Source organism: Schistocerca cancellata, chromosome 6, assembly GCF_023864275.1.
Source record: "Schistocerca cancellata isolate TAMUIC-IGC-003103 chromosome 6, iqSchCanc2.1, whole genome shotgun sequence".
Classification (NCBI taxonomy): domain Eukaryota; kingdom Metazoa; phylum Arthropoda; class Insecta; order Orthoptera; family Acrididae; genus Schistocerca; species Schistocerca cancellata.
In genome coordinates, this window is record NC_064631.1 from 644,080,165 (window position 1) to 644,104,656 (window position 24,492).

Here is a 24,492-nt window from a genome sequence, read left to right on the forward strand (position 1 = left end):
AAGCGAAGGGCTTGACAGAGATGAAAAACAAAAAAAGGTAAACCAAAAATGGAGGAAAAGATCCATGTATAGGGGGATGAACCAATGCATGAAAATCAGTAAGTAGCATATAAAGTGCAACCAGGAAATTATCTATGCAAGGGCATGCAATACACTTAAAAACCATTGGCGAGGCTTACAATAAATATGTTAGTAGATTAGGCCCCTCCCCAGTGACTGTTAAATCCTAAAAATTTAAACTCCATTAATCTTCCAGCTCAACAATGAACTGGATTTCAGCATGCATCTGAAGGCAAGTGCAAATTTACTAACGCCGTCTTTGCTACCTCGCCGACCGAGGTGGCCGATCGGTTCTAAGAGCTACAGTCTGGAACCGCGCGACCGCTACGGTCGTAGGTTCGAATCCTGCCTAGGGCATGGATGTGTGTGATGTTCTTAGGTTACATAGGTTTAAGTAGTTCTGATGACCTCAGAAGCTAAGTCCCATAGTGCTCATAGCCATTTGAACCATTTTTTTGCTACCTCGATGGGGTTCGTAAATGTCAAATACGTACTTGTGATAAAGCATCATATTCCTCGCTACATCGAGGTGAAAGCTAAAAAAAAATTCCTAATTATTAATAAAAATGCCCGCTAGGGTATCTGAAAGGGAATTGTCCATGGCCAGTCCCTCTTTTTTGGTGGTGAAATAACTTAAGTATAACGATAACCGTATTAATTTCAAAGTTTCCTAAGCTTCACGAATAGTAATTTTATCATGCCTGTCAGGATTTTTCTTATACTCTCAAGCGTCTCGTCAATGGGACGTTAGTGTATAAGCTGGTCATGTCGAGAGAGGCAATAAGTGCACATCCTATGACAATGATGTTCATAATATCCACTGACATGTCGTAATTGCTTCTTTTACAGTGCAGGTTTCAGTGAACGTAGAAGCTATAACAAAAAGTATTTACGTTAGCTTTTGGAGCTTGATGACCACTAACAATGAGTTTGACAACACAATTACTTTTATGAGCGGACACGGGGCAAGTGACGGTCGGACCAGGCAGTGTATTTTTGATTGTGAAGTCGAAAATGCGGCACGAACAGTCTCAGTTTGGGGCGCAAGACCTGCTCCTCATGAAACATTCAAACCCTACACATAAATCTGGTTGCTCGCCGAAGACGGCTCTGAGCAACGGCACTCTCCACGAATGCAACTTATCAAATGTTCAAACAACACAAACCAAACTACAATCACATTTATACGGTACAGCAACACAACAGACAAAAACTGCCAGACTTTATTTTATCTCGCTGGGTTACAGAGTTTGTGGTTTTCCATTGTAAGTCCTGGCGTGCGTATAATGAAGTAATAGGCCACGAACCGCAGTTAACATACTGCTTCTTTCCTTTTACAGAGCTAATGCAGTAATGCTTTGCATGGAGGGCCCGTCAGGCTCGGTACCTTTAGAGTCACAGGAACGGGTTGTGCAAGGCTGCAAAGGAAAATGGCCGTTATCTTACTGAAGGAAGTACAGAGGCAGTCGCCTGGAAGGGAACGCACAAGACCATATCAGCAAGGAGTCTGACTGAGCGCCGCTCCCACCAACTGCTAGTTCACTGTCCTGACCATATTATAGCACCTCATTGGACCCCAGCCTTAGTTAAATCACAGAACGTGCAGAAATGAAGGAGTAAGTGTGGCTGCGACAGACATACTCCCCCCCCCCACCACCACCCCCACACACACCCCAAAAACGGTCATTTCAGCCGAACTTCAGCCATGGTTCACTACTCAGAACTAAAGACACTGTATGAAGTGACGAGTCGATTTCGATTTCGTAGCAGTACACAGCCGGATATGGAACTGCCGTATGGCGTTATTGCCGCAGTAACATTTCTGTACCGCACATAGTAGCATATGTTCCGTTGTGGTCTACATCTATATTCCTACTCAATAAGCCGCTTTACTTCCTCCGAGTTCGTATTTTTCTTATTTTTCTGCCATGGTCATTTCGCGAGTCGTATCTAGGAGGAAGAAATGTCCTGGTTGACTTCTTGGAAAACGTCTCCCTTTGTACACTGGCCCTCTTGCAAAGTCCGGCACACAGCAGTTTAACGACCATCTCCGCCATATTCTCGCACTTACTAGACAGACCTGTGATGAAATGCGATGCCCTACTCTGGATTTCTCCGTATCTTCTTTCATTAATCCTACCTGATTCGGGTCCCAAACCGACGCGTTATGCTGAAGCATCAACAGATAGATTATTTCCTGTGTAAGCTGTTCTACAACCTCAGCAAATTGTCTGAAATGGATACTGTTGTAATACTAAGAGCAGCTGCTTCTTATTTTTATATTAACCGCAACAGATTTCGATCCGTTTCCCATTCTCAAGCGTTATCTACACTCCTGGAAATGGAAAAAAGAACACATTGACACCGGTGTGTCAGACCCACCATACTTGCTCCGGACACTGCGAGAGGGCTGTACAAGCAATGATCACACGCACGGCACAGCGGACACACCAGGAACCGCGGTGTTGGCCGTCGAATGGCGCTAGCTGCGCAGCATTTGTGCACCGCCGCCGTCAGTGTCAGCCAGTTTGCCGTGGCATACGGAGCTCCATCGCAGTCTTTAACACTGGTAGCATGCCGCGACAGCGTGGACGTGAACCGTATGTGCAGTTGACGGACTTTGAGCGAGGGCGTATAGTGGGCATGGGGGAGGCCGGGTGGACGTACCGCCGAATTGCTCAACACGTGGGGCGTGAGGTCTCCACAGTACATCGATGTTGTCGCCAGTGGTCGGCGGAAGGTGCACGTGCCCGTCGATCTGGGACCGGACCGCAGCGACGCACGGATGCACGCCAAGACCGTAGGATCCTACGCAGTGCCGTAGGGGACCGCACCGCCACTTCCCAGCAAATTAGGGACACTGTTGCTCCTGGGGTATCGGCGAGGACCATTCGCAACCGTTTCCATGAAGCTGGGCTACGGTCCCGCACACCGTTAGGCCGTCTTCCGCTCACGCCCCAACATCGTGCAGCCTGCCTCCAGTGGTGTCGCGACAGGCGTGAATGGAGGGACGAATGGAGACGTGTCGTCTTCAGCGATGAGAGTCGCTTCTGCCTTGGTGCCAATGATGGTCGTATGCGTGTTTGGCGCCGTGCAGGTGAGCGCCACCATCAGGACTGCATACGACCGAGGCACACAGGGCCGACACCCGGCATCATGGTGTGGGGAGCGATCTCCTACACTGGCCGTATACCACTGGTGATCGTCGAGGGGACACTGAATAGTGCACGGTACATCCAAACCGTCATCGAACCCATCGTTCTACCATTCCTAGACCGGCAAGGGAACTTGCTGTTCCAACAGGACAATGCACGTCCGCATGTATCCCGTGCCACCCAACGTGCTCTAGAAGGTTTAAGTCAACTACCCTGGCCAGCAAGATCTCCGGATCTGTCCCCCATTGGGCATGTTTGGGACTGGATGAAGCGTCGTCTCACGCGGTCTGCACGTCCAGCACGAACGCTGGTCCAACTGAGGCGCCAGGTGGAAATGGCATGGCAAGCCGTTCCACAGGACTACATCCAGCATCTCTACGATCGTCTCCATGGGAGAATAGCAGCCTGCATTGCTGCGAAAGGTGGATATACACTGTACTAGTGCCGACATTGTGCATGCTCTGTTGCCTGTGTCTATGTGCCTGTGGTTCTGTCAGTGTGATCATGTGATGTATCTGACCCCAGGAATGTGTCAATAAAGTTTCCCCTTCCTGGGACAATGAATTCACGGTGTTCTTATTTCAATTTCCAGGAGTGTAGATACAACCCAACTATTATCATATACACAATTTTGCGCTATTGTGTAATTTTTACTTATGTTACAAGACATTAAGTGTTATTTTCAAATTATGATCTACTTTTGTTTTGTGCCGGCCGTTGTGGCCGAGCGGTTCTAGGCGCTTCAGTCCGGAACCGCGCTGCTGCTACGTTCGCAGATTCGAATCCTGCCTCGGGCATGGATCTGTGTGATGTCCTTAGGTTAGTTAGGTTTAAGTAGTTCTAAGTCCTGGGTCCACGGATAAACCATGAAAATCCGCTGCATCGCGCCACACACAGACAGACCCGGCCTGCGGGCAGATCGGTGGGACTAGATCCGACAGGCAGGGCGCGCATGTTAGAGAGAAACTATGGGCTTCAGATCGGCATGTCCGATCGGTTACAGATACGAACAGATATGGCCTACGGTTTTTGCCAGTTATGGAAGTCCACTTTTTTTGCCAGCTATTGACGTGTCACAGGCACCATGTTGATGAAATGAGACCGCGGTGATCACGCACGCAACAGATAACTTGCGCAAGCACTCTGAGAACCAATACTAATGCGGATACGTAGCAACTCACCGTAAAGATGATCGCTGAGCGGCAGACAGGCACACAGAAAGGACAATCACTCTCTCACAACTAAATTTTTGGCCATAGTCTTTGTCAGAAAACGAGAGAGCACACACGTCCACACTGTCACTCAAGACAACTCACGCACACATGACCCTTGTCTCATGCCGGTGTGTCAACAATCACTGAGAATCAGATCCAAACAATCCACTCCTCACGCTTCCCAACCTCTCATCCGCAGCTGCTAGTCTAGCAGCAAGTAGTGGTGGCAGCATTGACTTCAAGCTGAGCGGCGGGGTGGGAGGGGGAGAAGCAGAAAGAATGAGAGAGTAGCGAAGCTGAGCACGCACTCCGCTGCGCCCAGCCAGCGACGAAGCATGACATCTCAGTAAACGAACAATTTCATGCTACTGAGACAAAAAGAAGATTTTTCGGTGTTTTTTTCAAATTTCCCTGATACGTTTGAAATTCCCTGACTTTCATAACTTGTGGCAACTCTGTGTGAAGTTACTGCACTGGTATCTCATCCGACTTGTGGCAAATCTGTGTGAAGTTACTGCACTGGTATCTCATCCGACCTATATGGCTTGCCTGTGCTGAGCGCTTTAATGTTATTTTCCGTTCCGCTATCACTCATTTCATTATCTGTCATTTCGCTTTCGCGTGGTGACTGGAAAGAACACTTTACAATCTTCTGCAGTGAAACAAATTCTGAAGGTCGAATTAGCATTTCGGCCTTTTTCTCTGTACATCAATTTTGATTCCATAACGAACCATTGTGCAACAGAGACCGTAGATTAATTAATTAATGACGCCGGCCCGAGTGGCCGAGCGGTTCTCGGCGCTACAGTCTGGAACTGCGCGACCGCTACGAGAGACCGTAGATTAATTAATTAATGACGCCGGCCCGAGTGGCCGAGCGGTTCTAGGCGCTACAGTCTGGAACTGCGTGACCGCTACGGTCGCAGGTTCGAATCCTGGCTCGGGCATGGATGTGTGTGGTGTCCTTAGGTTAGTTAGGTTTAATTAGTTCTAAGTTCTAGGCGACTGATGACCTCAGAAGTTTAAGTCGCATAGTGCTCAGCGCCATTTGAACCATTTAATTAATGACGGACACAGCAAACAGTCTGAATCCAACTGGCTTTTTGTTATTCTTGCGTATCCAGATTCTGCAGTGCAATACTTTGGGTTTCCTATGCGTCTGATGTAACCACTGAACATGGCTACTTATAAGTGAAATCTGGATATCCAAGAATAATTTTAGAAAAACCAGTGGGATTGCAAATGACTGCTGTGTCCGTATCCTTCATTTTGTCTGTCATCTTCTGTTTCGATGCCATTCCTTTTACATGGCAGCGTTTTCTTCCACGACGTGAAGCAGCTTCGCGAAACTGCGTGAACGACGCCGTCACGTGGAGAACCCTCACCTCAGTGACTTCAGAACGCACCCGCGAGGTCCAAGATCGGCTGGAGCGCTGACCGGTCCGCTCAAAAAAGGCTGAAGATTTCTCCGTTGGAGGAAGAGGGGAAGAGAATACTTGACTTCTACTGGCATCAGCTCCAGATACCTTCCCCGTTATATCCGTCGATCACGGCATAACTGTGTGAATTGTTGCACTGAAAATATTGCAAGATGTCTCCGTCGTATCCAACAGCTTTTCAACACACTCGCAGCAATACTTCCTCCGTCTGTTTCATGTTTTTTCACAGTTATTATTTCAAAATATTTCATCAATGAAACCACTTAACGCAGTTATACTCATGGAATAAAAAGAAACGAGAGTGTAAATTTTAATTTGGCAGATTTTTCACAAATTAATTAGGAATATTTGCGTGACCCTATCTTTTTAATGGAATCAAATGAAATAACAAATTATTATTTTTTAGATGGCGGAGATATTACATGCTCTCCAAACACGACAATGTTTACCCAGACCAATCGAAGCACGATGATTCGCTTGGACACGACGAAATAAGAAGACGGCAGCTGTGTTACAGGCGTAATAAAACGAAGCAAGGAGATGAGTGTCTTAAATGTCACACACATCCAGTTCAGCGTTGTCCGGCGGTACAAGGAGCCTGAAGGGATGATCCTTCGTAAAATTACAGCGTGACTTAAATAGGCATGAGCCCGAGAAGAAACTGCAGCGCATGGATTGTAAACACACTACCGGGGGGGGGGGGGGAGTACTCTTGGAAAGACGACCTCGATTTTGATCCCATGATGGCATATGCCGCCAACAGACAGCGCAGTGGCATAGCTACCAGAGCGCCGTCTGTGCCTCCTCTTTAACACGGAGTGCTTACAGCCAGAAGGCTCAGGGTGCTGCAAATGTGTGAAACAAGCAGGCAGCCATGCCACGGAGACGTACTCCTGCTTCGTACAGCCAAGTGAACGAATTTGAAAGGGGTCAAATTGCGGCCTTTCGAGTGGCGGGACGATCTTTTCGGAGTACTGCCACACAAGCTGGACGTGCTGCGTCAGCTGTCCAGCGATGCTGGTACCAGTGGTCACGCGAACGTTCTCACACCCCTAAACGAGGTTCTGGGCGTTCACGCACCACAGACGCCATCCAGGACCGTCGCACTGTCAAGGCAGCAGCGGCAGATTGTACAGCTGCCACAGCGTAGATAAGAGGGCGCTTGAGCCCAGACATGTCAACAACTGCTACGAACCGGCTATTAGCAGTGGGACTAGGGCTACGGACATGTCCAGCCCATCTTCCACTAACGCCACAGCATCAACGTCTATGGCTCGACTGGTGCCGTCAGAGGATCACTTGGAAGATGGAACAGCGCGCCGTGGTCTTCAGCGATGACAGCAGATTCTGCCTGTACCAAAGTGATGGTCGTTTGCCCCGTAGATCTGGTGAGCACTGTTTCGTGGAGCGCATTCGTCCAAGACACACCGGTCCCACCCCAGGCCATATTGCGAAAAGCTACAACTCTCGTTCACATTTCTAAAGCGGGCGCTAGCCAGTGCTCGGCAAGTGCAGAATGTTGTTAGACCCGTTCTTTGCCATTCTTGTAACAGGTAGGTGATGCGCTGTTCCAACAGGCCACATACTGCCCGTGAAACTCAACGTGCTCTGCAACACCTGCAGCAACTTCCCTGGGCAGCACGATCTCTGGACTAGTCTCCAGTAGAACACGTGTGTGGCTATCGTGGGATGAGAAGTGACTCGTGTGACTTGTAAGTCAACAACTGTTACAGAACTACCTGCACAGGTCGGGCAGGCGTGGCATAACGTATCCAAAATGGTTCAAATGGCTCTGAGCACTATGGGACTCAACATCTTAGGTCATAAGTCACTTAGAACTACTTAAACCTAACTAACCTAAGGACATCACCCACACCCATGCCCGAGGGAGGATTCGAACCTGCGACCGTAGCAGTCCCGCGGTTCCGGACTGCAGCGCCAGAACCGCTAGACCACCGCGGCCGGCCATAACGTATCCCACGACAGTATTCGCCACCTGTACGATCGACTGCATGCCAGAGTCAGCACCTGCAGTGCCACCTGCGAAGACTTACGCCACATACTAGTATGGGTGCTTCAGCATGGGCCGATACCTGGTACCTCAGAACCGGCTTGTACTATTTATTTCTAAATGTTGTCATTTCATGTATTCCATATCCACTGTTGCAACAATAAATCTTTAGTTCGCTGAAAACGTCTAAAAGGAAGTACTATTTTTTTTCCAGCCGGGAACATGCTATTCATCTCTCTTCACGTCCTTGGTGACTTTTAAATGAAACCGTGGCCGAGCGGTTCTAGACACTTCAGTCTCGAACCGCGCGACCGCTACGGTCGCAGGTTCGAATCCTGCCTCGGGTATGGATGTGTGTGATGTCCTTAGGTTAGTTAGGTTTAAGTAGTTCTAGGGGACTGATGACCTCAGATGTTGAGTCCCATAGTGCTCACAGCCATTTGAACCATTTTTAGATGAAACCATCGTGTGCTGTCTCATGTAATGTATGTACTGCTTCGCGGTTTAATTTTCACCTCAATTACGCGGAAACTACTTTATAAATAAGGAGTTTTCTAGCTTATTGCAGACACATGGGAGAATAAACGAGATATGGATACTTCACTTCAGTGGAAAAAAAATGTCTGAGCACCCACAGTACTAAGAAACAAAAAGAGGCTAAATAGAGAATAAAAAGGGACTTTACATACAAGGCAAAGTATAAATTTCATGTCTGAAAACAGTTACAACTATGAAAAATAAATGCAGCTGTCTGATGGTGCGACATTTATCTGCACTCCTCTTCAACTGTACCTTGTTTAAAACAGTAACAATTTAAAACAAGAAAAAGCAAAATAGGACTACTTGGAAGAGAAGGCCAGCGAACAGGTTTGAAAGTCTCAACCGAAAAACACATAAACGTCATAAATGTGAAAATTCTTAAAAACAGATAGTGATGAAATAGATAATGAAAGGAAATTTAGGGCAGACTTTGCAAAAAGTTGTTCAGGTATACGTCCAATAATGATAAGAACTATAAGCATACGGTATAACTTACGAATATTTGTAACTTAAGCCTTTTAGTTATAAAATTTTATATAAAACACCATAGGTCTAGCATTACCGGACTGTCTATGCGAGTATGAATGTCTTGTGCCGAACTGTACGTTTGAAAAAGTTGAAATGCTAAAAAGAAGTAATCTAAGAACGACGCTTGATCTCAAGTATGACATATTTCTGGAAGTAAGGAAGTATAAAAGGAAATATTTTAGAAGCAATACAGAATAGCAAATCTATGTGAATTCATGGAAACAGTTTTCTGCCGTACGTTACTTGCTTCTATATTGTCTTCTTCTTCTTCTTCTTCTTCTTCTTCTTCTTCTTCTTCTTCTTCTTTGAGAAATAAACGGCTGTTTGTTTTCATGCCATACGCTCTTCCTTCTTTTTATGTACTAAGCACCTCATCCTCAGTGGCCTGTATGGCATGCATACCCGTCTGGGGTTACGTGGCCACCTGTCGCAAGTGTTTGATGGCACTCGGATGCCTTGCACGTCTTTGAGACGACGATGAGATGAAACGATTAGGAGAACACGCAGTCCCAAAGCGATGAAAACCCTGGAACCGGCCAGGAATCGAGCCCGGGACGCGCGATCTACAGGCAGAGGCGCTGACCACAACACCGCGAGCGGAGGACCTGTTGGGTGGGGAAATACTTCTTGGAGAACAACTTTTTTGTAGCTAAATCACTGTCTGACTCTACTTATGGATGTCTGAGATATGATTATCACACTACGTGTCGCCTTGGAATTTTGCATCAGGATCTCCGATTTCTGGCGCTAAACGAGCGTATTTCGTGTGGACCAGTAATGCCACTTACTTGCCCAATGGAATGGTCGTGATATTACTATATATTAATCGGAAATCAGTAAAGAAAAAAAACCACAGAGAGAAGCTCCTGAACACAATTCATGAAATGCATCGTTAACACGAAATGATGAAATTGCACGTCGGTTTCGACTTTTTTTCCTGTAGAAAAGCGGCAGAGTTGCCCCTTCTGCACTCATTTGGCACACTTATATACGTGACCTGTTTTATGTTACAAGAGTTACGTTAGCATGGTTATATGAGAAATATTTCTGGACACTTACTGCCTCCAAGGACGGCTTTGTGGCGGCAGTCACTTCTCACCTGCAACAAATGCAACACACATTCGTCAATATTTCACTCCCTCAGCTGCGTTCCTTTCAATAATGAATATCTAAAATGAGATAAATACGGGGTGTTCATATGACACCTATCTAGTTTATAAATGCAGTTAAGAAAACTATGAGATACGGCATCATGTAAAGCAACTCAAAAAGTTCTGTGCTAGATTTTCTTCTAAACGATTTCTTTCGTTTTGTTTCTGGTGCTAAAGAATTACCAGACATGAGCACACCTCCAGAGAGAGCCTGACGTTTCGTGTGGTATGCGAAACGAAATCACCCAGTGTTGTCCGCAGAAATTTCCGTCGTGAATTTCAGAGGGAGCCAGGTCTTAGCATGACACGTTGCTAGCCACCCGGAGAGTAAATTGTAAACAGACAGGCAGGCTCTAGCAGAAAACGTACTCGTGATAAAATGGAAGACTCAAGGGAAACGAATTGCAGTTTTGCCACAAATCTGTTATTGCGATGTCGGACCGCATCGGGCAAAACCCAACTACACTGGTGTCCAGAATTAAAGCAACATACGGAAATTTTGCAAGGTTGCGTTTATTTTGCCACAAAGCAGTGTAAACGGCTCATAGTAAAGTAGAAACAATGTCAATAACATAGAACGTAAACAACTGCAATATGCATAACGATAGACAAAATGTTGTTCATTTATTCCAACTTAACGGATGGCTCAAATGGTTCAAATGGCTCTGAGCACTATGGGACTTAACATCTGTGGTCATCAGTCCCCTAGAACTTAGAACTACTTAAACCTAACTAACCTAAGGACATCACACACATCCATGCCCGAGGCAGGATTCGAACCTGCGACCGTAGCAGTCGCGCGGTTCCGGACTGAGCGCCTAGAACCGCTAGACCACCGCGGCCGGCAACTTAACGGATACACACATTCCGACAACTGCTTAATGCACTCAGCAAGGGGTGTTTGCACCTCCGGCAGCAAAATAGGGGCATGCTGTGAGCAGAGTTGCTCGCAAGTCTGGGAGAGTGGTTGGTGGATGCTGATGTGATGCAACCTCTCTACCTAGCGCATCCCAGACATGCTCCATGGGGTTCAAACTGGGAGAGCGAGCAGGCCACGCCATGCATGCAGTACCTTGCGTCTCCAAGAAAACATCAGCCACCTGTGGTCTATGAGGTCAAACATTGTCGTCCATCAATACGAATTCTTCACCCACACCACCTCGCAACAAACGCACATGAGGTCCCAGAACCTCGACACGATGCCTGACACCAGTTAAACCTTGCTGATGCACCCACACAATTTTATGGAGAGATGTTCGAGTGGTTAACATAATCCCTGCCCACACCATTACGGATCCTCCTCGATAGCGGTCTCTTTCTAGGATGTTTGGATTCCGAAATCGTGTTCCACGTTCCCTCCAGATGTGAATGTGTCGAGAGTGACTCTGCAGACCAAATCGGGACTCATATGCGACAAGAACATTGGCCCACTGTTGGACCGTCACGGGGCATATTGACGACACCACTTTAGACGTTCCCTTCTGTGAAGACGCATCAGAGGTACATAAACAGAAGGTATCCGACAATAAAGGTTACTCTGGCGAAGCATTCTGTACACCGCTTGCCTCGATACAAGTCCAGTGGATGCTGCGAGGTCGGATGCCAGTTTCAGTGCAGTACTAAGATGGTAACGACGTGCCTTTAGAGCCAAATAACGGCCATCTCTTCTGAAGTCACACGTGGCCGGCCCTGCCCTGGTCTTCTGGATTCTGTTTAGGTTTCTATAAACTTTCGCCACACCGGAGAAACAACAAAGATTCACATTAAGCTTTCGGGCCACATCAGTTTGCGACTGCCCTGCTTTCATTCTGTTTCTGGCCCTCCAAATACTAACACGAATTATTTACAGACGAATGGAAAAACTGGTAGAAGCCGACTTCGGGGAAGATCAGTTTGGATTGCGTAGAAATGATGGAACACATGAGGCAATACTGACCCTACGACTTATCTTAGAAAATAGATTAAGGAAAGGCAAACCTACGTTTCTAGCATTTGTAGACTTAGAGAAAGCTTTTGACAATGTTGACTGGAATACTCTCTTTCAAATTCTGAAGGTGGCAGGGGTAAAATACAGGGAGCGAAAGGCTATTTACAATTTGTACAGAAACCAGAGGGCAGTTATAAGAGTCGAGGGGCATGAAAGGGAAGCAGTGGTTGGGAAGGGAGTAAGACAGGGTTGTAGCCTCTCCACGATGTTATTCAATCTGTATATTGAGCAAGCAGTAAAGGAAACAAAAGAAAAATTCGGAGTAGGTATTAAAATTCATGGAGAAGCAGTAAAAACTTTGAGGTTCGCCGATGACATTGTAATTCTGTCAGACACAACAAACGACTTGGAAGAGCAGCTGAACGGAATGGACAGTGTCTTGAAAGGAGGATGTAAGATGAACATCAACAAAAGCAAAGCGAGGATAACGAAATGTAGTCGAATTCAATCGGGTGATGTCGAGGGTATTAGATAAGGAAATGAAGACGTTTGAAGCAGTAAATGAGTTTTGCTATTTGGGGAGGAAAATAACTGATGAGGGTTGAAGTAGAGAGGATATAAAATGTAGACTGGCAATGGCAAGGAAAGCGTTTCTGAAGAAGAGAAATTTGTTAACATCGAGTACAGATTTAAGTGGCAGGAAGTTGTTTCTGAAAGTATTTGTATAGAGTGTAGCCATGTATGGAAGTGAAACATGGACGATAAATAGTTTAGACAAGAAGAGAAAGAAGCTTTCGAAATGTGATTCTACGGAAGAATGCTGAAGATTAGATGGGTAGATCACATAACTAATGAGGAGGTATTGAATAGAATTGGAGAGGAGAGAAATTTGTGGCACAACTTGATTAGAAGAAGGGATCGGTTGGTAGGGCATATTCTGTGGCATCAAGGGATCACCAATTTAGTATTGGAGGGCAGCGTGGAGGGTAAAAATCATAGAGGCGGACGAAGAGATGAATACACTAAACATATTCAGAAGGATGTAGGTTGCAGTAGGTACTGGGAGATGAAGAAGCTTGCACAGGATAGAGTAGCATGGAGAGCTGCATCAAACCAGTCTCTGGACTGAAGACCACAACAACACCATGGCCCTCCAATGCAGGGAGTCTGGTAGGGGTCTTCTCTGTGCCACACTGCACCGTCTGTGACTGTGTACACCGCCACTGTCGATGTGGGGCAGCCGCGCGGCGAGGCCGCGTGGTTTGCGGCGCCATGTCACGGATTGCGCGGCCCCTCCCGCCGGAGGTTTGCGTGTGCGTGTGCGTGTGCGTGTGCGTGTGTTTGTGTTTGTGTGTGTGTGTGTGTGTGTGTGTGTGTGTTCAAATGGCTCTGAGCACTATGGGACTCAACTTCTGAGGTCATTAGTCCCCTAGAACTTAGAACTAGTTAAACCTAACTAACCTAAGGACACCACACACATCCATGCCCGAGGCAGGATTCGAACCTGCGACCGTAGCGGTCTCGCGGTTCCAGACTGCAGCGCCTAGAACCGCACGGCCACTTCGGCCGGCGTGTGTGTTGTTCTTAGCGTAAGTTAGTATAAGGAGTGTGTAAGTCTAGGGACCGATGACCTCGGCGGTTTGGTCCGTTAGGAATTCACACACATTTGAACAGTTTTTGATGTGGGGCTACCAGGTTACACTACCCTCTTTGATAGGTGCTCTGACGTCTTCGTTGACGTTGTTGTCAATTGACCGGAATTCCATGCAGAACATGACTGGACGGATATCTGTTGACATGTTGTACGATTATACCGTTAATTAGACACGACACAGGAAAATAGCTGTTTGTTGCTTTAATTTTGGACACTAGTGTATTTAGGAAATGTCGTTTTCTCTGGCGAAGCAACATGCCACACATATGAGAATGTTATTCAAATGGTTCAAATGGTTCTGAGCACTATGGGACTCAACTGCTGAGGTCATTAGTTCCCTAGAACGTAGGACTAGTTAAACCTAACTAACCTAATGACATCACAAACATCCATGCCCGAGGCAGGATTCGAACCTGCGACCGTGAGAATGTTATTAGGCACAATATTTGCATCTGGCGTCCGGAAAAGTCTTTCGGGTTTCGGGAACATGTCAGAGGTAGCGAAAAGGTGAATGTGTTGTGCGCACCTATGAATGATAGCATAGCTGGATTTTTTTTCTTTCATCGAGCAAAGAGTTAAGAGGAGCCATTCATCTGGACACGGCTGAGCGATCCGTTGTGAATCAGCTCCTTCCCCTTCAGCCGAATGTAACCTTCCAGCAGGACGTAGGCCCACCGCACTGGTGTTCACATGTTGGTCACTTCCTGGATTGAACATTTTCACAGCGATGGGCAAAACGTATTGGACGAACCAAGCAGCCATCGCGATTTTCGTACAGCACTTTTTGAGTTACGATGCCACAAACCGCAAGTATCTTTCTCGCTTTTTATTCAAACAGCACTTGGAAATCAGAGAGAATTCATGTGAACATCCTGTACGTTTATATGGTATGTCCTGCAAATCAATAATTACTTGGTTTACGTTGAACAAGAAGCGAGCATAAATGCACCAATTTATCACAGAACAGTAGAGGGCTACTTCATCACGGTTTAGTGGACTTTACGGTCTGTTTACAATTTACTTAAAATTTTTTTTTTCAGCCGCTGGTCATTCAAATTGTAACATAACAGGTTTCGACTTCCTAAGAAGTCATGACAGGTGTTCTGTTTAAAACGAAAGGGAAAAAAAGACGGATAGTAACATAGTAGGAAACTAAATTACCATACCAAAACACAGTAACAACACGTCTGCGCTCTGATTCGTCAAACTGAAGGCTGCAGTCAACTAAGTAATAGAAGTATAAAGTTTGTAACTTTTAAATCGCTAAAATAACGTACGATTAAAATATTCACGATATAAAACTAGTTGAGCTATATACCTCTTTTCAAAATGATTATTATTAAAAACTACAGTTGCGCGACTTAACACTGAGGTGACAAAAGTCATGGGACAGCGACATGCACATATACAGATGGTGGAACTATCGCGTACACGAGCTGTAAAATGTCAGTGCACTGGCCGATCTGTCATTTTTACGCACCTGGTTCATCTGAAAATGTTTCCGAAGTAATTATGGTCGCAAGACGGGAATTAGCAGCCTGTGAACCCGGAAGGGTAGTCATGCATGGGTCATTCCATTTCGCAAGTCGTTAGCGATTTCAATATTCCGATATCTACGGTGTCAATAGTGTGCCAAAAATACCAAATTTCAGGCAAAGCCTCTTATCACGGACAACGCCTTGGCTTGGCGACCTAGAGCAGTGGCGTTGGCGTACAATTGTCATTGCTAACAGACTAACTAGACTAATTGTCATTGCTAACTAAAAAAATGGTTCAAATGGCTCTAAGCACTATGGCACATAACTTCTGAGGTCATCAGTCCCTTAGAACATAGAACTACTTAAACCTAACTAACCTATGGACATCACACACATCCATGCCCGAGGCAGGATTCGAACCTACGACCATAGTGGTCGCGCGGATACATACTGTAGCGCCTAGAACCGCTCGGCCATCCCGGCCGGCAACAGACAAGAACCACTGCGTGAAATAACCGAAGAAATCAATGTGTGATGCACGACGAACGTTTCAGATAGGACAGTACGCCGAAATTTGGCGTTAATGGGCTGTGGCAGCAGACGACCGACGCGAGTGCCTCTGCTGACAGCACGACATCGCGTGCAGCGCCTCTCCTGGACTTATGACCTTATCTGTTGGACCCTAGACGACTGGAAAACCACGGCCTGGTCAGGTGAGTCCCTATTTCGTTACGTCACATCTGATGGTGGGCAGCAGAGGATCAAGTAGGTAAAAAGATGAAGGCTAGTAGAAACCCTTGGGTAACAAAAGAAATATGGAATTTAATTGATGAATGGAGAAAATATAAAAATGCAGTAAATGAAGCAGGTAAAAAGGAATACAAACGTCTCAAAAATGAGATCGACAGGAAGTGCAAAATGGCTAAGCAGGGATGGGTAGAGGACAAATGTAAGGATGTAGAGGCATATATCAAGAGGGGTAAGCTAGATACTGCCTACAAGAAATTAACGACACCTTCGGAGAAAAGAGAACCACTTGTATGAATATCAAGAGCTCCGATGGAAACCCAGTTCTAAGCAAAGAAGGAAAAGCAGAAAGGTGGAAGGAGTATATAGAGGTTCTATACAAGGGCGATATACTTGAGGACAATATTATGGAAATGGAAGAGAATGTAGATGAAGATGAAATGGGAGATACGATACTGCGTGAAGAGTTTGACAGAGCACTGAAAGACCTGAGTCGAAACAAGGCCCCGGGAGTAGACAACATTCCATTAGAACTACTGACGGCCTTGGGAGAGCCAGTCCTGACAAAACTACCATCTGGTGAGCCAGATGTACGTGACAGGTGAAATACCCTCAGACTTCAAGAAGAATATGATAATTCCAACCCCAAAGAAAGCAGGTGTTGACAGATGTGAAAATTACCGAACAATCAGTTTAATCAGTCACGGCTGCAAAACACTAACGCGAATTCTTTACAGACGAATGGAAAAACTGGTAGAAGCCGACCTCGGGGAAAATCAGTTTGGATTCCGTAGAAATGTTGGAACACGTGGGCAATACTGACCTTACGACTTATCTTAGAAGAAAGATTAAGGAAAGGCAAACCTACGTTTCTAGCATTTGTAGACTTAGAGAAAGCTTTTGACAATGTTGTCTGGAATATTCTTTTTCGAATTATAAAGGTGGTAGGGGTAAAATACAGGGAGTGAAAAGCTATTTACAATTTGTACAGAAACCAGAAGGCAGTTATAAGAGTCGAGGGACATGAAAGGGAAGCAGTGGTTGGGAAGGGAGTGAGACAGGGTTGTAGCCTCTCCCCGATGTTATTCAATCTGTATACAGAGCAAGCAGTAAAGGAAACAAAAGAAAAATTCGGAGTAGGTATCAAAATCCATGAAGAAGAAATAAAAACTTTGAGGTTCGCAGACATTGTAATTCTGTAAGAGACAGCAAAGGACCTGAGAGAGTAGCTGAACGGAATGGACAGTGTCTCGAAAGGAGGATATAAGATGAACATCAACAAAAGCAAAACGAGGATAACGGAATGTAGTCCAATTAAATTGGGTGATGCTGAGGGAATTAGATTAGGAAATGAGACACTTAAGGTACTAAATGAGTTTTGCTATTTGGGAAGCAAAATAACTGATGATGGTCGAAATAGAGAGGATATCAAATGTAGACTGGCAATGGCAAGGAACGCGTTTCTGAAGAAGACAAATTTTTTAACATTGCGTATAGATTTAAGTGTCAGGAAGTCGTATCTGAAACTATTTGTATGGAGTGTAGCCATGTATGGAAGTGAAACATGGACGATAAATAGTTTAGACAAGAAGAGAAAGAAGCTTTCGAAATGTGATTCTACGGAAGAATGCTGAAGATTAGATGGGTAGATCACATAACTAATGAGGAGGTATTGAATAGAATTGGAGAGGAGAGAAATTTGTGGCACAACTTGATTAGAAGAAGGGATCGGTTGGTAGGGCATATTCTGAGGCATCAAGGGATCACCAATTTAGTATTGGAGGGCAGCGTGGAGGGTAAAAATCATAGAGGCGGACGAAGAGATGAATACACTAAACATATTCAGAAGGATGTAGGTTGCAGTAGGTACTGGGAGTTGAAGAAGCTTGCACAGGATAGAGCAGCATGGAGAGCTGCATCAAACCAGTCTCTGGACTGAAGACCACAACAAGAAGAAGATATGATGGTAGGCCTCGAGTGTGCCACGGATCCCAGGAACAGCGTGGATCCAAGTTGTCAACAAGGTACTGTGCAAGCTGTTGCTTGGTCCACAATGGTGTGAACTGTTTTTCCACGGAATGGACTGCCTGAATCGATCACTGACTAGTTACGGTCATGTTCGGCTACTTGGAGACCATTTGCAGCCATTCATGGACTTTATTTTGGCAAACAACGATGGAATTTTCATGGATGTCAACGCGCGAAGGCAGCTGGCCCCAACCGTTTGCAACTGTTTTGAAGAACATTCTGGACATTCCGGGCGAAGGACCTGGCCAGAGCCGACCGTGTGGCCGAGCGGTTCTAGGCGTTTCAGTCTGGAACCGCGCGACCGCTACGGTCGCAGGTTCGAATCCTGCCTCGGGCATGGATGTGTGTGATGTCCTTAGGTTAGTTAGGTTTAAGTATTTCTAAGTTCTAGGGGACTGATGACCTCAGATGTTAAGTCCCATAGTGCTCAGAGCCATTTGAACCATCTGGCCAGCCTGATCGCCCGACGTGAATCCCATCGAACATTCAAGGGACGTAATCGAGAGGTTAGTTCGTGGACAAAATCTTGCACCGGCAACGCTTTCGTAATTATGGCAGCATGGCTCAGTATTTCTGCAGGGGACTTGCAACGCGTTGTTGAGTTCACGCCACGTCGAGTGCCTTCACTACGCGGGGCAACAAGAGATCCGACAAGGCATGGAGAGGTATACCACGACTTTCGTCAGCTCGGTGTAAACTGTTAACACAATTAAGTGTAGTAGTCTACAGTTCCAGGTATCGGAACGTAGGTTATTCCCATAGTGTGAGCTCCTCTGTCGGCCCGTTTAGTCGTACTTTGGCGAGTTACTATGGAACGCAATTTTGTGCAGTTGTATATCGCAGTTAGTTTGATTTTACTGTCTCTCCTTTTTCTTTCTTTCTAAACAGATCATTTGATGACGACAAATCGAAACGGGTTATGATACAAAAGTATTTCGTTTAGTAAGGGGTCACCGTATACCTCGAATGCAGTATGCTTTAAAATCTTGAACTCTGTGTTGCGAGACCCGGCAGTTACTGACAAAGGCCTCTCCACAGCCTCGAATCACACTTCATCAAAGGTTTAAATTGTAACAGTCGACTGTTGTGCATTTAGAAAACTGCTCAAGCATTTCCCAATGGGCGCAAGCAAACAGGTACAAAAGCAGCCTTTTAACTGAAATAATATGTATAAAACGTGGTCGGCTCTTTCTATTTATAATGCCACAACAAACTGTTCCGCTGACCAAACTGCGTTAGGCCACTTGCTGCTAGCCGTTTCCCAAACATTACGCCTACTCTGATGTCGAATTCAATTACGGTAGGGAGAACTTGACGATACAGCTACCGACCACGATCCGGTGGACAATACGCAGCCTCGGCAGAGATTAATGGTATGAAAGGGCCCGCAGTTCTTTTAAATACTGTCCCCGTTACCGAATTTTCGCTCACGAAACATTCATTTATTTTTCGAACACTAACGTACTGTAATAGCTCTGATATTTACGCAATAATTTTCGCGCACAGTCGTTCCCTGGAAATCCAGCATGGTTCGAGCAATTTTATTAACAAATTACACTAGAAAGAAGGAACTCAGGGGCGAAGGGATCGGGGAAATAAATTTGCCTGTGACCGCTTAATAGGAAACATAAGCAACTCCCCAACCCCTCCCCACCTGTCTTTAGTTATTTCGGAAAACCTAGGGTTTTGAACCGCCGACCCCCTGAATGTGTGGATGTGAATCTATCGTATTGCTACTGCGACACCTTGATCGGTATTTATGTTTTATTGCAGATGACTATGAAGATGCGAAAATGACGTGTTTCCGGGGAACGTTAGCTACGTCATAATCTTATATGAGCGAATGATGAACCGCTGCTAAATATGGATCCCCGAATAAAGAAAGCTAGTAAGTCTCTCCCAGCCGTGATTCAGGACACACCATCCAAGACTTGATCCAGGATGAGACGAGAGAGACGTATCAAAACAGGTAAAAAGTCTTGACGAAGAGATAAGAAGTATAAAGAACCTCCAGAGCCACAGAAGTCCAGTGGGTTCATCTAGATATCAAAATGAGTCAACTTTTACGGCATAATGAACAGAATTGCAAACATAATGGCATCCAGATTCGATGCCACGGTGGGGATGATGACTACAATTGTGGCGTGGATAATGACAGGAGCTTATTCCACAGGGTTTCTGACTATCGTGTGCAAACCTGTTGCCTAAGCCTACTGATCTGAGATCATCTACACTCATGCTCGTAAATTAAGGATAATGCTGATACATGGTGAAACAACGCTCTGGTGGGCGGTTTGCGGGTTTAAATCACCTCAGGGTATGACCATGCGGTCCGCTTGAGTGCGGTCGTCGCACGGTGGCGCTGTCAGCAGTCCACATACGCAGAGGTGTGTTTCTGCATGTCAGAATACGGTGCAGCGACTAAGTGTGCAGACGTTTTCAGACGTGCTAATAGTGACTATGTGTTGAAACTGACTCAAAGAACACATATTGATGACGTTATGAGGAGTAGAATACTGGGAGGGGGGGGGGGGGGCACTGGAGGTTGATCAAACACAGCAGGTCGTAGCACAGGCCCTACGTATGCCACAAAATATGATCTCCAGCTTATGGCAACGATTCCAGCAGACAGGAAACGTGTCCAGGCGCCACAGTACGGGACGTCCACAGTCTACAACACCACCATCAGTGCCCGCAGACGGCCACGGAGTACTGCAGGTAGCCTTGCTCGGCACCTTACCGCAGCCACTGGAACAGCTGTCTCCAGACACACAGTCTACAGACGACTGAACAGATGTGGTTTATTCGCCCGGAGACCTGCAAGGTGCATACCACTGACCCCTGGTCACAGGAGAGCAAGGAAAGCCTGGTTTCAAGAACACAGTATATGGTCATTGGAACAGTGGTCCCAGGTTATGTTCACAGACGAGAATGGAGTGGCCGGCCTGTTCTCCAGACCTAAACCCCATCGAGCACGTATGCGATGCTCTCGGTCGACCTATCGCTGCACGTCTTCAAATCCCTGCGACACTTCAGGAGCTCCGACGGGCACTGGTGCAAGAATGGGAAGCTATACCCCAGCAGCTGCTCGACCACCTGATCCATGGCATGCCAACCCGTTGTGCGGCCTGTGTACGTGTGCATGGTGATAATACCCCATACTGATGTCGGGGTATATGCACAGGAAACAGTGGCGTTTCGTAGCACAATTGTTTCGATACGGTTTTCTCAACTTATCAACAATTCCGTGGACTTACAGATCTGTGTCGTGTGTGTGTTCCCTATGGGCCTATGCTATTAGCGCCAGTTTTGTGTAGTCCCACGTTGCGTGCCACCACATTCTGTAATTATCCTTAATTTATGAGCATGAGTATATTAAATTTTACGTAAGCTTCTCATGAGTCATCACCAACAGAGCGACACACACCTGAGGAGTCGAGGAAACGTGGTGCTCCGCTGAATGCAGGAAATTCACTTTGCTGGGGCAAGCAAAATGTTTGTAAGACAGTCGTTTTCTCTAAGGTACCCACAGGTACAGCCAGCGTCGCCCTTGAGATGCTGGAACAATATTCGAGAGCGTTTCATAGTGCACCTGGCCGCTCGACACAATAACAATTCCAGCGTATTTACCTCTCCGCAGAACCGCACAGCACTGCGGCATTAAGTCAGTCTCCTTCCGCTTTTATTGGCTGCACCGCGCTGAATATTACACCGCTGGCCCGGTTTCGCGCAGAGTACTCAGCCACCAGCCCAGCCAAGTTCGCCGCACTTCCTACGAAAGCGGACTTTTGTTTACTGTGGGCCTCGCGGGCGCCTTGCAATTCCGTGGCCAGCAAAAAGTAAAAGATAAGCCAAGCGCACCGTAACAGGAAAGCAGAAACAGCAGGCGAACTTAAGATGACACCAAGAGGAACAAACCTTCATAAAACTCAAATAGAGCAAGAAACACATTCGTTGGGAAAAACAAAAAACATGAACTTATTTTCTGTCCTAGTTCAGATATCGCCAATTGTTTCAGGACAGTTCTGCTCATAATCAATTAAACACCATGCTTTCACAGAATTTTTATTTACTTACAACACGCCCCCCCCCCCCCCCCCCAATGAACCATGTACCTTGCCGTTGGTGTGGAGGCTTGCGTGCGCCTCAGCGATACAGATAGCCGTACCGTAGGTGAAACCACAACGGAGGGGTATATGTTGAGAGGCCAGACAAACGTGTGGTTCCCGAAGAGGGGCAGCAGTCTTTTCAGCAGTTGCAGGGGCAACAGACTGGGTGATTGACTGATCTGGCCTTGTAACACTAACCATAACGGCCTTGCTGTGCCGGTACTGCGAACGGCTGAAAGCAAGGGGAAAATACAGCCGTAATTTTCCCAAAGGCATGCAGCTTTACTGTATGGTTAAATGATGATGGCGTCCACTTGGGTAAAATATTCCGGAGGTAAAATAGTCCCCCATTCGGATCTCCGGGAGGGGATTACTCAAGTGGACGTCGTTATCAGGAGAAAGAAAACTGGCGTTCTATGGATCGAAGCGTGGATTGTCAGATCCCTTAATCGGGCAGGTAGGTTAGAAAATTAAGTTTGGATTCCGTAGAAATATTGGAACACGTGCGGCAATACTGATCCTACGACTTATCTTAGAAGAAAGATTAAGGAAAGGCAAACCTACGTTTCTAGCATTTGTAGACTTAGAGAAAGCTTTTGACAATGTTGACTGGAATACTCTCTTTCAAATTCTGAAAGTGGCAGGGGTAAAATAGAGGAGGCGAAAGGCTATTTACAATTTGTACAGAAACCAGATGGCAGTTATAATAGTCGAGGGACATAAAAGGGAAGCAGTGATTGGGGAGGGAGTAACACAGGGTTGTAGCCTGTCCCCGATGTTATTCAATTTGTATATTGGGCAAGCAGTAAAGGAAACAAAGGAAAAATTCGGAGTAGGTATTAAAATCCATGGAGAAGAAACTTTGAGATTTGCTGATAACATTGTAATTCCGTGAGAGACAGCAAAGGACTTGGAAGAGCAGTTGAACGGAATGGACAGTGTCTTGAAAGGAGGATATAAGATGAACATCAACAAAAGCAAAACGAGGATAATGGAATGTAGTCGAATTAAGTCGGGTGATGCTGAGGGAATTAGATTAGGAAATGAGACACTTCAAGTACCCAACACCACTTAGGTGTTATGGATGTTTCCTTGAAGTATCCCTGACGGAGCTCTAATACTCTACTGATTTATTTTGCTTTTGTTTTATTTAATATTACATCGTTGAGCTTCTGTAAATGTGTTTGTTTGAATCGATAACACAAAACTGTATACTCGTTTCTTTGTAAAAACTTTGACGTCATGGTTTGGTTCTATGCAAAGTAGTGTATCTGTCATTTAAATTCTTTGTCCCATTTGGAGGGAACAAAACTTACTGTATATAATTGTAATTTTGTGTGAATAATTTTTGGTAGAAATGTCAATATGTGCAAATGTTATGTTTTATTTATTGTATTTGTTTGCTGTTATGTGAACTGCTGATCCTCACTTAGGGTTCTTAGTTATTCTGTATGTAAAAGTTGTTGTGGTTCCCCTCAGTAACGGAACTGTGTAGCGCGCGCAAATTGTGGTTGGCCTAGGTAGAAAGGGTGGAACAAGAGTCAGTCGGGGACGAGCTACGAGTCGGGAACGAGCTACCAAACTGTGCACTGCCATGTAAAGTGTTGCATATTGTGCTGGTTCCGAGAAAGGCTTTTCCTGCCGCTTTCCAATGCCTCGGATGGATGGATCAATAGCTGGAACTATTCTGGAATTTGTGTCTATCATCGCCACCAAGAAATGACAGAGTCCAGCAATTCTACCTGCAATTCCACCTACCAACATGCAGTTGCCACCACACTGCTCAATCATTGCATCGGAATGCTACAATGATGTACAGTGAAGGATCAGCTTAATGGATGTGTTAATGTACTCAAATATAAGGTAATTTATATCTGAATTTATGTACCTACCTTGAATTTTCTCCTCATCATAAAACCTCTCAGGTTCCTCTCCGTTTGAACTAAAGTGATTTCCGAGTGTGCTTACTGAAAGAACATTAAAGCCCAGTGTTTTGCTAATTGATGCCTCTTGAACATAGTAAAAAGAAAGTTAAAGTTAATGTGGCAAGAGAGTGAGTTAAAGTTAATGATGCTTGATAAAAATAATTTTCCTAGTAAAACTGCTTATTACTGTGTTGTTGCCAACTTCAAATTAAAAGTTCTTAAGACTGAGGCTTAGTAAATGATCACATTACTGCCTGTTGTAAATCGCAGAAGGTGAGTCAGTATCTTACATATATGTTAATTTTGTGTCTCATGGTAATAAAAGTGGAAAACTGCAGTTGTGAAACGTTATACACTCATGTTTGCTAAGTGTTTGTCTCTCTTGTGTATTAGAAGTGCATATTAATAGTATAACAGGATCCACAGTTTGTCTATTGTGTTAATGCTCGGTAACAAGTAACGGAAAGACCACTAATTAGGAAAACCATAATTTCTTTATTCAAATGATAGTGAGAAGCAACGTGTT

The 24,492-nt window shown here is 45.5% G+C and overlaps 1 protein-coding gene across 2 annotated transcripts in view; it reads right to left on the minus strand.

Moving 5' to 3' along the window:
- Window positions 1-24,492, minus strand: part of LOC126190666 (CD109 antigen) — an 818,148-nt gene that overhangs the window by 441,596 nt on the left and 352,060 nt on the right. For both annotated transcript variants that reach the window (XM_049931111.1, XM_049931109.1), the window contains exon 3: window positions 10,007-10,046. The gene's annotated coding sequence lies outside the window, so the exon portion shown is untranslated. The remainder of the gene's footprint in view (window positions 1-10,006; window positions 10,047-24,492) is intronic.